The sequence below is a fragment of the Schistocerca cancellata genome, chromosome 5 (assembly GCF_023864275.1).
Source record: "Schistocerca cancellata isolate TAMUIC-IGC-003103 chromosome 5, iqSchCanc2.1, whole genome shotgun sequence".
Classification (NCBI taxonomy): domain Eukaryota; kingdom Metazoa; phylum Arthropoda; class Insecta; order Orthoptera; family Acrididae; genus Schistocerca; species Schistocerca cancellata.
Window position 1 is genome coordinate 492780203 of NC_064630.1, and position 11457 is coordinate 492791659.

Here is an 11457-nt window from a genome sequence, read left to right on the forward strand (position 1 = left end):
TTTGACTTATTTGTGTCCTTATTGCTTGTGAATATCAGTTTAAATAAAATCAGACTTCGGACCAACCTTCAGGACTCTAGAGGTTAATGACCTTGCAGACAAAATTAATAGTACAGTGGCTTTTTGCAGAAGGTGCAGTTATCTATAATGAAGTGCTATCTGAAAAAAGCTACATAAATATTCAGTCAGATCTTGATAAGATTTCAATGTGGTGCAGAGAGTGGCAATTTATTCTAAATGTTCAGAAATGTTAAATTTTGCACTTCACAAAAAAAAAAAAAAAAAAAACATAGTATCCTATGACTGTAATATCAGTGAGTCACTGTTGGAATCAGCCAACTCATATCGATACCTGGGTGCAACACTTTGTAGGGACATGAAACGGAATGATTACATAGGTTCAATTGTGGGTAAAGGAGATGGTAGACTTTGGTTTATTGGTACAACACTGGGGAATTGCAATCGGTCTACAAAGGAGATTGCTTGCAAATTTCTGAAGTGTTTGGGACCCATACCAGATAGGACAGACATATACAAAGAAGGGCAGTACGAGTGGTCACAAGATTGTTTAATCCCTGTGAGAGTGTCACAGAGATAATGAAAGAATTGAACTGGAAGTCCACTGAAGATAGACACACACAATTCCAAAAAAGTCTACTAACAAAGTTTCAAGAACCAGCTTTAAATGATCACTCTAGAAGTATACTACAACCACCTATGTATCACTCACATAGGATTGTGAGGATAAGATTAGAATAATTACTGCTTGCACAGAGACATTCAAACAATCATTCTTCCCACACTTCATTCGTGAATGGAACTGGAAGAAACCCTAATAACTGGTACAATGGGACATACCCTTGCCTATGCACCTCACGTTGGTTTAAAGAGTATGTGTGTAGATATAGATGTAGATGAAGATGATGTGAAGTGTCATGATCACATAGGCTCAGTCATGGGTAAAGCAGGTGGTAGACATTGATTTATTCATAGAGGGTTCAAATTTGTGTCCAACAAGGAGGACATCATCTCAATGACATTAATTTCCAAACCTAATTAATGTATATAGATTTCAAAAAAGGCAATAAAAGTATTATTACTTAATGCAAGCTTTTTTATAAATAAAACCAAGTTTCAATTATTCACAAGTGAAAAACAAGCATTTTCTCTGCTTCACTTGTACATACACATCTACCCCAAGTAATTAATAAGACAAAACACAGATAAAAATTTATGTATATACAGCTGCACTCTGCTTTGTATAGACATATCATATACACTAGTACAGACTACTAAATTCCTACTTCTCTATGTACAACAAACTATGCCTACAATCATCTTCTGTCTACACTGGCTTATACTTCCTTGGCAACCACAGCCTCCCTAGTGTCAACCACACACTTTCCCTGCACTGGCTGGTGAAATGCATTTCCCTCAACATTCCCAACACAACACACTGAGTGATTCAGTGCAAGGAGCCGTATAACCCAGCAAATTACATTGTTTACACACAACTGGTATCATTGTCTCGTCCCTTGGGTCTCTCTTAGGTATAAGAAGTGAGTCAACACCAGACATTATGAAAAACAGGACAGTGGAAATACGACAAGTCCAGTAACAACAGATATAGTGACCCATGGTGCAGGAGTGAGGTGGGGCATTGGAAGAGCCATTCTTCTAGTTGTCAAAAATGGTAATGGCTCAGACACCATGGGCGTTGTGTGTTAAATGAGTTGGCAAGGGCTACAAGAGGCCAGTATGAGGAGAAGGTGGCTGCACCAAGACAGACAATGTGCATATAAAGTCTTTTATTACTCCAACAAACTACACCAGTTACAGATGCATGCTCTCATCTGGTGGCATAGCCTGACATCGACCTGTGCTACTCTATTTTCGCGGCACGGTCAGGCACTGATCTTGTGGCCCACAGTGGCAGCAAGCAGTGTCACAAGGGCAACAGTAACTGCTGCCCCAGCAGTGCCAACACCTCGCACTGTTGGTGCCCTTTGGCAGTGTCGCGTCAGATGCCGTAGGCCGGCATCGTTATGCCGTGTCTAGCACTCGACAGCTCATACAAGGAGGGAGACAATTCAACCCTTGGTCCATCTGGCAGTGGCAGGACCCTTGGCTGGTAGTCCTGTCGGAAGATCGTCAGTGGCCTCACAGCAGCAGCTGGCACACAGTGGATGCCCATTTGAAGCTGGGCTGTTGCAATATCCCAGCTGGCCAGGTGGCAGCCTTATTACGTGACAAGAGAGGTCTTGCTGCTGGTGAGATCATGTATGTGTCCAGGCACTGCTTAAAGTCTTGAATTGCTGGTTACTGCCCCAGTGCCTGGTCTGCAGTTACTGAGCCACTGGCATGGGGCGAATGCTAAGCTCGTGGGTGTTGGCAAGCATATGGATTTCGGCATCGTGTCCCAACTTGAGCCTGCAGCATTATGATGATATCTAATTGTTCTCAAAAATCCAACAGATTGGAGACCTTAGATTGATCCTGTACCATTAATTTCTTACTGTGAGATGTAATACTGGTATTAAAGTCCTCTCCTATTTTCTAGGTTAAAATGGCAGACACAGTAGACAAAAGTGATAAGTGAGCACTACAAAGTTTGATAAATTTGGTGGAAAGTACAGGATAATCCAAGGAAGGGATGAAAGATGACATATTTAAGGAAGTGAGTACCTTGAGAGAATGTTTCAATGTAATAAAACTGGACGCGATCATGGAAAACACTAAAATAAAGACAACACAATCTCAAAAGGTGAGGTTAGTGACCCCCTGACAGAGGGGAAAGACTGCAGCATTGTGGGACAAGTGGTGCCACTTGTTCACTCGATACAAGAAACTGAGAGCGGCAACCATCACATGTCGACACTTAGCAGGACAGCCTGTAACTACAGCAACCAGCCAGCCTCTAGACCATGACACAATACTAGAGGAAAAATTACAGAAAAAGTTATGCAAAACATAAGCCTCATGATGAAGGATTTCATAAACATTGTAAAGATTCTGCTACAGGAAGAAATTGAAAATACCAGACTAAAGACACCAAAACCACAACAAAGGCCCAACAGCACAGAGAGGGAAACGGAAGATGTGTTTCACATGAATGAAGATGAAACACTCATAACAAGAAATGTGACACGAGATCAAGAAACAGAAACGAATGGAAACAAAGAACAATGGATCAAAGTTATCTGCAGAAGAGAGAGAAGATCAGCTAAGCAACATGAGACATTGACTGGTACTGGACCACGAGATGCAAATATACAAGCTGCAGATAAGACAGCCTGGCTCTATGTACAGCAGCTGAAACTTGAGACAACACCAGATTCAGTAAAACAATTTCTCAATAAGAAAAGAATCACAGAGATCATAAAATGTGACAAACTACCAAACAACAATAATACGAATTCCTTTTGAGTAGGCATCCTCTTTCACAACTTAGACTTGGCAAAGCTGAATTGCAGCAGGAATTGTGGTCAGATGCTTTCACAGTCCTCGTTTTTTTCGCCAAAACAGAGGGATCTTTCTTTAATAAGACACAAGAACACTGTGAAGAAAAAAGAAAGAAAAAATAGGAGAATGTAGGAGCTGTAGGAACCTTAAAGATCTTCCTGGAAGTTTACTGCACTCATCTACAAGCAATACAAGGTGATTAAACAGGAACATACATTCCTGACAGGACTGATACACATTACAATATCAGCATACTTCCAACCGAACAAGACATCTGTTGATATAATGAATGAAATAGGCCAGCTGTTCAGAGTACATATGATAAACTATCAATTATTGTCAGAGCCTTTTTGCAAAATGGATACACAAAACTACAAAACGAAAATAATAGAGGAAAAGTTGTGGGAAGAAGGCTTTAGCCTATTAAACAATCCTGACAAACCTACATATATTTCCCACAATGACAAAAGCACAACAGACATCGTATTCCTAATAGAACCAACAAGGGGCAATATAATACCTCTCTGGACTGCAAACCACATATAAGTATCCAAGGAGAATGGCAAAAAGCACACGAAAAGGAGAAACAAGCACTTTCAAGAACAATAGACATTGGGAAAGTTGAAGCAAAATCAGATGACATAGAACAAATTGAAATGCTAATAGACAATGCACACTAGAGGAAGCAACAGAAGCATTACAAGAACTCCTAAGACAAGCCACCAATACCAGGGACAAAAGAGTAGCAAAATAATGCTTTGACATCTTGTGTTACAGGCTAAGAAAAGATGTTCTAGAAAGCCTACACCAACTAGAACAGTGCACAGAGAACCCTATATTCCTCATTACTTATGCTGAAAAATGACATAAGAAAACTCAAAAAGAAAAAAAAGAGAGAAGATTTTGGCGCACAAAAGGAAAGAAACTAATGGAAGAAACCTCAAGAGACCCCTATATTGCACTACACCACCAAAAACAAGACGAAACACATTAGGTCAATATGAAATAATGGGAGCTGCACTTCAAAAACATACTGTACAAGAAGGGACTAGAAGACTAGTGGGAAAAAATGAGACATTGCCACAAACAACTACGGAATGGGTCCTATTGGCCACAGAAGAGGTTAAAGCTGCCATTAACAGCGCCAAGCAACAACAAAAAAGCTGCAGGTCTTGAAAAGTGTATAGTTCATATTTAAATGACGCATCCCAAATACTAAAGGCAATGTGGACAAAACTCTACAATAAGTGCATAAAAACAGCCTCCATTCCAGAACAGCAGAGAAAATCAATAACAAAAGTGCTATATAAAGGGAAAGGAGACCCCAAGAGCCCTAGCAAATACAGAGGCATAGCACTGGGAAACTTACCTTTCAAAATATTAAAAAAAAAATAATAATGGAAAGAATAAAGTAAACAAATGATGAACATCTGGCTGAAAGCCAAATGGTATTTCTGAAAGGAAGATCAATTCTGGCCACAACAGAGCTCCTGCCAAAGGGCATACAGGAAGTGAAAACAACATATGCACATGAATCATAAGTGGAGTACTGAGATGGAACAAAATAAGGATCTCAGATAACATCTCCCTATCAGAGCCGATACTCCAAACAAACAGAGTACTTAGGCAGACCCACTGAGTCCTCTGTTCTTTATCCTGGCAGCTGAAGAAATTGTAAGAATGCCACAAAGAGGGGGTGTAGCCTTATATGCATATGCAGATGATATTGTAATTGGCTCAAAGGACATTGCAAAGCTACAACAAATAACAAACCAATAGACAATGCACAACAATATGGAAGATTGGCGCACTGAACACTGCTTCAAAATAAATGTGGCAAAAAACAGAAATGATGGTGCCCAGAAGTGGAGGAAGAACACCTGGCTGAGGTCTTCATCTACATCTACATTTATATGCCGCAAGCCACCCAACGGTGTGTGGCGGAGGGCACTTTAGGTGCCACTGTCCTTACCTCCCTTTTCCGTTCCAGTCGCGTATGGTTCGCGGGAAGAACAACTGCCAGAAAGCCTCCGTGCGTGCTCGAATCTCTCTAATTTTACATTTGTGATCTCCTCGGGAGGTATAAGTAGGGGGAAGCAATATATTCGATACCTCATCCAGAAACGCACCTTCTCGAAACCTGGACAGCAAGCTACACCGCGATGCAGAGCGCCTCTCTTGCAGAGTCTGCCACTTGAGTTTGCTAAACATCTCCGTAACACTATCACGCTTACCAAATAACCCTGTGACAGAACATGCCACTCTTCTTTGGATCTTCTCTATCTCCTCCGTCAACCCGATCTGGTACGGATCCCACACTGATGAGCAATACTCAAGTATAGGTCGAACGAGTGTTTTGTAAGCCACCTCCTTTGTTGATGAACTACATTTTCTAAGGACTCTCCCAATAAATCTCAACCTGGTACCCACCTAACCAACAATTAATTTTATATGATCATTCCACTTCAAATCGTTCCGCACGCATGCTCCCAAATATTTTACAGAAGTAACTGCTACCAGTGTTTGTTCCGCTATCATACAATAAAGGATCCTTCTTTCTATGTATTCGCAATGCATTACATTTGTCTATGTTAAGGGTCAGTTGCCACTCCCTGCACCAAGTGCCTATCCCTGCAGATCTTCCTGCATTTCACTACAATTTTCTAGTGCTGCAACTTCTCAGTATACTACAGCACCATCCGCAAAAAGCCGCATGGAACTTATTTATATACAGGGTGTTACAAAAAGGTACAGTCAAACTTTCAGGAAACATTCCTCACACACAAATAAAGAAAAGATGTTATGTGGACATGTGTCCGGAAACGCTTAATTTCCATGTTAGAGCTCATTTTAGTTTCGTCAGTATATAATGTACTTCATCGATTCACTGCCATGTTTTCATACGGGATACTCTACCTGTGCTGCTAGAACATGTGCCTTTACAAGTACGACACAACATGTGGTTCATGCACGATAGAGCTCCTGCACATTTCAGTCAAAGTGTTCGTACACTTCTCAACAACAGATTTGGTGACCGATGGATTGGTAGAGACGGACCAATTTCATGGCCTCCACGATCTCCTGACCTCAACCCTCTTGACTTTCATTTATGGGGGCATTTGAAAGCTCTTGTCTACGCAACCCCGGTACCAAATGTAGAGACTCTTCGTGCTCGTATTGTGGACGGCTGTGATACAATACGCCATTCTCTAGGGCTGCATCAGCGCATCAGGGATTCCATGCGACGGAGGGTGGATGCATGTATCCTCGCTAACGGAGGACGTTTTGAACATTTCCTGTAACAAAGTGTTTGAAGTCACGCTGGTACGTTCTGTTGCTGTGTGTTTCCATTTCGTGATTAATGTGATTTGAAGAGGAGTAATAAAATGAGCTCTAACATGGAAAGTAAGCATTTCCGGACACATGTCCACATAACATATTTTCTTTCTTTGTGTGTGAGGAATGTTTCCTGAAAGTTTGGCCGTACCTTTTTGTAACACCCTGTATATTGTGAAAAGCAATGGTCCCATAACACTCCCCTGTGACACGCCAAAGGTTACTTTAACGTCTGTAGACATCTCTCGATTGAGAACAACATGCTGTGTTCTGTTTGCTAAAAAACTCTTCAATCCAGCCACACAGCTGGTCTGATATTCCGTAAGCTCTTACTTTGTTTATCAGGCGACAGTGCGGAACTGTATCGAACGCCTTCCGGAAGTCAAGGAAAATAGCATCTACCTGGGAGCCTGTATCTAATATTTTCTGCGTCTCATGAACAAATAAAGCGAGTTGGGTCTCACATGATCGCTGTTTCCGGAACCCATGTTGATTCCTACAGAGTAGATTCTGGGTTTCCAGAAACAATATGACCCGCGAGCAAAAAGCATGTTCTAAAATTCTACAACAGATCAACGTCAGAGGTATAGGTCTATAGTTTTGAACATCTGCTCGATGACCCTTCTTGAAGACTAGGTCTACCTGTGCTCTTTTCCAATCATTTGGAACCTTCCGTTCCTCTAGAGACTTGCGGTACATGGCTGTTAGAAGAGGGCAAGTTCTTTCGCGTACTCTGTGTAGAATCGAACTGATATCCCATCAGGTCCAGTGGACTTTCCTCTGTTGAGTGATTCCAGTTGCTTTTCTATTCCTTGGACACTTATTTCGATGTCAGCCATTTTTTCGTTTGTGCGAGGATTTAGAGAAGGAACTGCAGTGCGGTCTTCCTCTGTGAAACAGCTTTGGAAAAAGGTGTTTAGTATTTCAGCTTTACACATGTCTTCCTCTGTTTCAATGCCATCATCATCCCGGAGTGTCTGGATATGCTGTTTCGAGCCACTTACTGATTTAACGTAAGACCATAACTTCCTAGGATTTTCTGTCAAGTCGGTACATAGATTTTTACTTTCGAATTCACTGAACGCTTCACGCATAGCCCTCCTTACGCTAACTTTGACATCGTTTAGCTTCTGTTTGTCTGGGAGGTTTTGGCTGCATTTAAACTTGCAGTGAAGCTCTCTTTGCTTTTGCAGTAGTTTCCTAACCTTGTTGTTGAACCACGGTGGGTTTTTCCCATCCCTCACAGTTTTACTCGGCACGTACCTGTCTAAAACGCATTTTACGATTGCCTTGACTTTTTCCATAAACACTCAACATTGTCAGTGTCGGAACAGAAATTTTCGTTTTGATCTGTTAGGTAGTCTGAAATCTGCCTTCTATTACTCTTGCTAATCAGATAAACCTTCCTCCCTTCTTTTATATTCCTATTCATATGGGAGGAAACAGAAAATTGCACCAGACAAGTATCTAAGGGTCACAATGCAAACAAGTGCAAAATGTTGCAAAAAACATGTAACAGATAAAGCAATGCAAGCAATAATGACTATTCAATGAACATAACATATTAGATCCCTCAGACTAGAGACAGCAATAGCATTATTCAGAGCCAAAGTCTCGCCAGTACTGGTGTAGGGCATATAAATCATCAGATCACATCTCACAGTGAAAAATCTAATGATACTAGAAAGAATAAAAGTGACCTATATAAAGAAAGTGATCAGAGTGTCCAAAACAATATGATCCAGACTTTTATACCTGTTGGCAATGGAATCCTCATCCATTGAAGACCTATGGAAAAACCTGATGCTACTCAACACCAATGCTTCAGAATGCCTACTAAAAACATTGAAAGAAAAAATGGGAATACATACCTTGAGAATTTTACTGCACAGATGCCATGATTAACCAAATATGGACAAAGGAAAACTTTGATCACCAGGACAACAGTCCTTGGTTTCCCCATCTAATTTCCAACAACACATCATATCATGAACCAAACACAATGTATGAGTGTAAACTGTCATTGAATATGGAAATGTTACCATATAAAACTCTATCAAAAGGGCACGGTCAATAATTGACTATGCAGACCACAATACGTAAAATTTATAATTTTGTGTAGTGTTATAATCTTGTACTTTGAACTGTAATAAATGTATTATTATTTTCTTTAATCCAACTAAGCCATGAAAGTTGTGGCTTAGGTAACACCATTCAACAGGTTCTCGAGTACTACTGTTCAATTTAGGATCATTACCAGATATTATTAATAAAGGATACACAGAAGGTCCAGCAAAGAGCACCATGTTTTCATCATGGATGCATATAGAAAGTATGAGAGCAATACAGAGATGCTCACCAGACTCCAGTGGCACATGCTGAAATTCCAAAAGTGTACACTGCACCTGTGTCGGGTAACATATTACATCTTCTCAGGTATATCTTGTGAAATGACCATGATGAAAAAAATCAGAGGAATTAGAGCTGACACAGAGGCTTACTAACATCTGTTATTCCTATCCATCATTCTCAAACGGAATGGGAAAGGAGGGAAATGATAGTGGTACCAGAAGTACCCTTTGCCACACACCATATGGTGCCTTACAGAGTTTAGGTCTAGAATATGTGAAGCTAGGTATTCAGCTTTATTCAGATGCCATTCTACAAAGTTCCTATATTTCCATATCATTCCATATGGAAGAGAACTCAGAAGTTCATGTCCCAATTTTTCTTCAGTCACTCAGACCAAGATTTATCTTTGAATGCAATTAAGATTTTTTTTTTTAGTTGCTACTGAGATTTCTCAATGAGGTCAGTTTAAAACTTAGCCAAATAGAGGCCTCAGTCCCCACACGTTAAACTTCTGCCTAAATCATTATTTAATTTTGCTGAAAGTTAATTCCCAGTCACTACTACGACTACAGCATTTTCAAACTTGTTCAGTCTGTGATAAACAGTCTATTTTGCATCCTGGATAGTTTTTATTTTCTCCATTACACCCTCCTTTACTTGCGTTTGTTCCTCTTGCACACTATACACAGCCTCACCAAGATTATTGACATTATCCTTCCCTTCTCTGTGGCCTGTAATGTCTCTGTCCCCAAATTATGCAATCAGTCTAATTCTTCAGCCACTGTTAAATGTCTCAGATTAATGCACAGGATCAAATATGTACTTTCTTGGAGCTTTATTATTACTTCCACAGCCAAATTTGTTACATTACAGAGGTGAATAATGGACAGACTATTTATGTATTATCTTCAACATCTGCACCGTGCCTGAGAGTCTCAAGTGGTATGATCAGCTGCACAGACCGACTAATATTTTTTTCCATTAGATGTTTGTAGAATTAAGGACCACACTATTCCTCTCTTCTTGGTCTTCTTTCAATAATGCAGACTTTCCATATGTGCCTTAGTTGTGTGTCTTCTTGCTAAGAGGACAATATCTCCCATTAGATATTTGACAAGTTTCCTGTTAGGAGACTGGAGTTCATAATAGTTTCTGAGCTTGAGAAGATAGTCTTTCTTCCATCCCCTTGTGAAACCATTTTGCAGCTTTTGTCTTTGCCTCACCTCTCTTCAAAAGGTCCTTCAGTATACTGGAATGGCAGTAATGTAGTCAGCCGTTCGTCAGTTAACAAATAGTCTGGCATCAATATTTCCGAGTCCTCCTGTGCAACTGATGGCAGCTTCTGATTCCATTAAAAAGTTTTAAGAGTTTCTTCATCTTCTACGAATTTTACCAAAGCCTCTCTAGGCAAAGATACATTTTTTTTTTTGCCTTCTGTATGCTCTCGCCAGCCCCCCCCCCCCCCCCCAAGCCATCCTTGGTGAAATGAAATTAATTGAAACAGAATGGTAGACAAAATCTAACTGAAACTTCCTGACAGCCTATGTGAATTCTAAAATCTAACTAAGCTTTGTGTCCTCAAAGAAATGAGATGGGTCTTTTAGTTCAATACTCACAGCTTGAAATGTTTGTGTGTTGTCAGAATAAATAGCGTTTGGCAGCCCTCTCCTTGGAGAAAATCTTCCGAATGCCATAAAAAAAATTGTCATTGCTCACATCTGATACAGACTCAAGATCAAGAGCCCTTGTAGTACACACAAAGAATAAGATGTAATACATATGTAGCAAATTTCAGAGCTTAACAGGAGCTAGCCTGGTGAAATGTATGCCAGTTACAGAAAACACCTTGGTGAATTGAATATGATCAGGTGGTAAAGGAGTTTCTATCTTGTATCTCCAGATATTTTTGGCTAATTTCCTAGGAAGTCCAGTGTGTAAGACTGTTTCCCCTTCAAGATCCAAAACACCTTACAAAATTCAGATAGTACTATGGCAGTGCTTCGATGGTGTACAGGTATGTGCGTCGGTCAAATGTGCAACCTTGTGGACAGATAATGTAATATTCCAAACAGGAAATTCATTTTAAATACGAAAACCTGTGACAGCCTCTGTGAGTTCATGTAATGCTCCAGCCACCTTTGAATGTATGATGGACAACTTGATTTGACACCTTAAATGAACAAAGTGTTTTGCTGTCTGGATGTCATTGTTATGTTTTCAAATACACCTGAAGAACATTTGAGCCACCTGACAAGCGTTTTGAAGTGTTTTCAGACTGCAGACCTCCATCTAGTTAACGGCAGTACA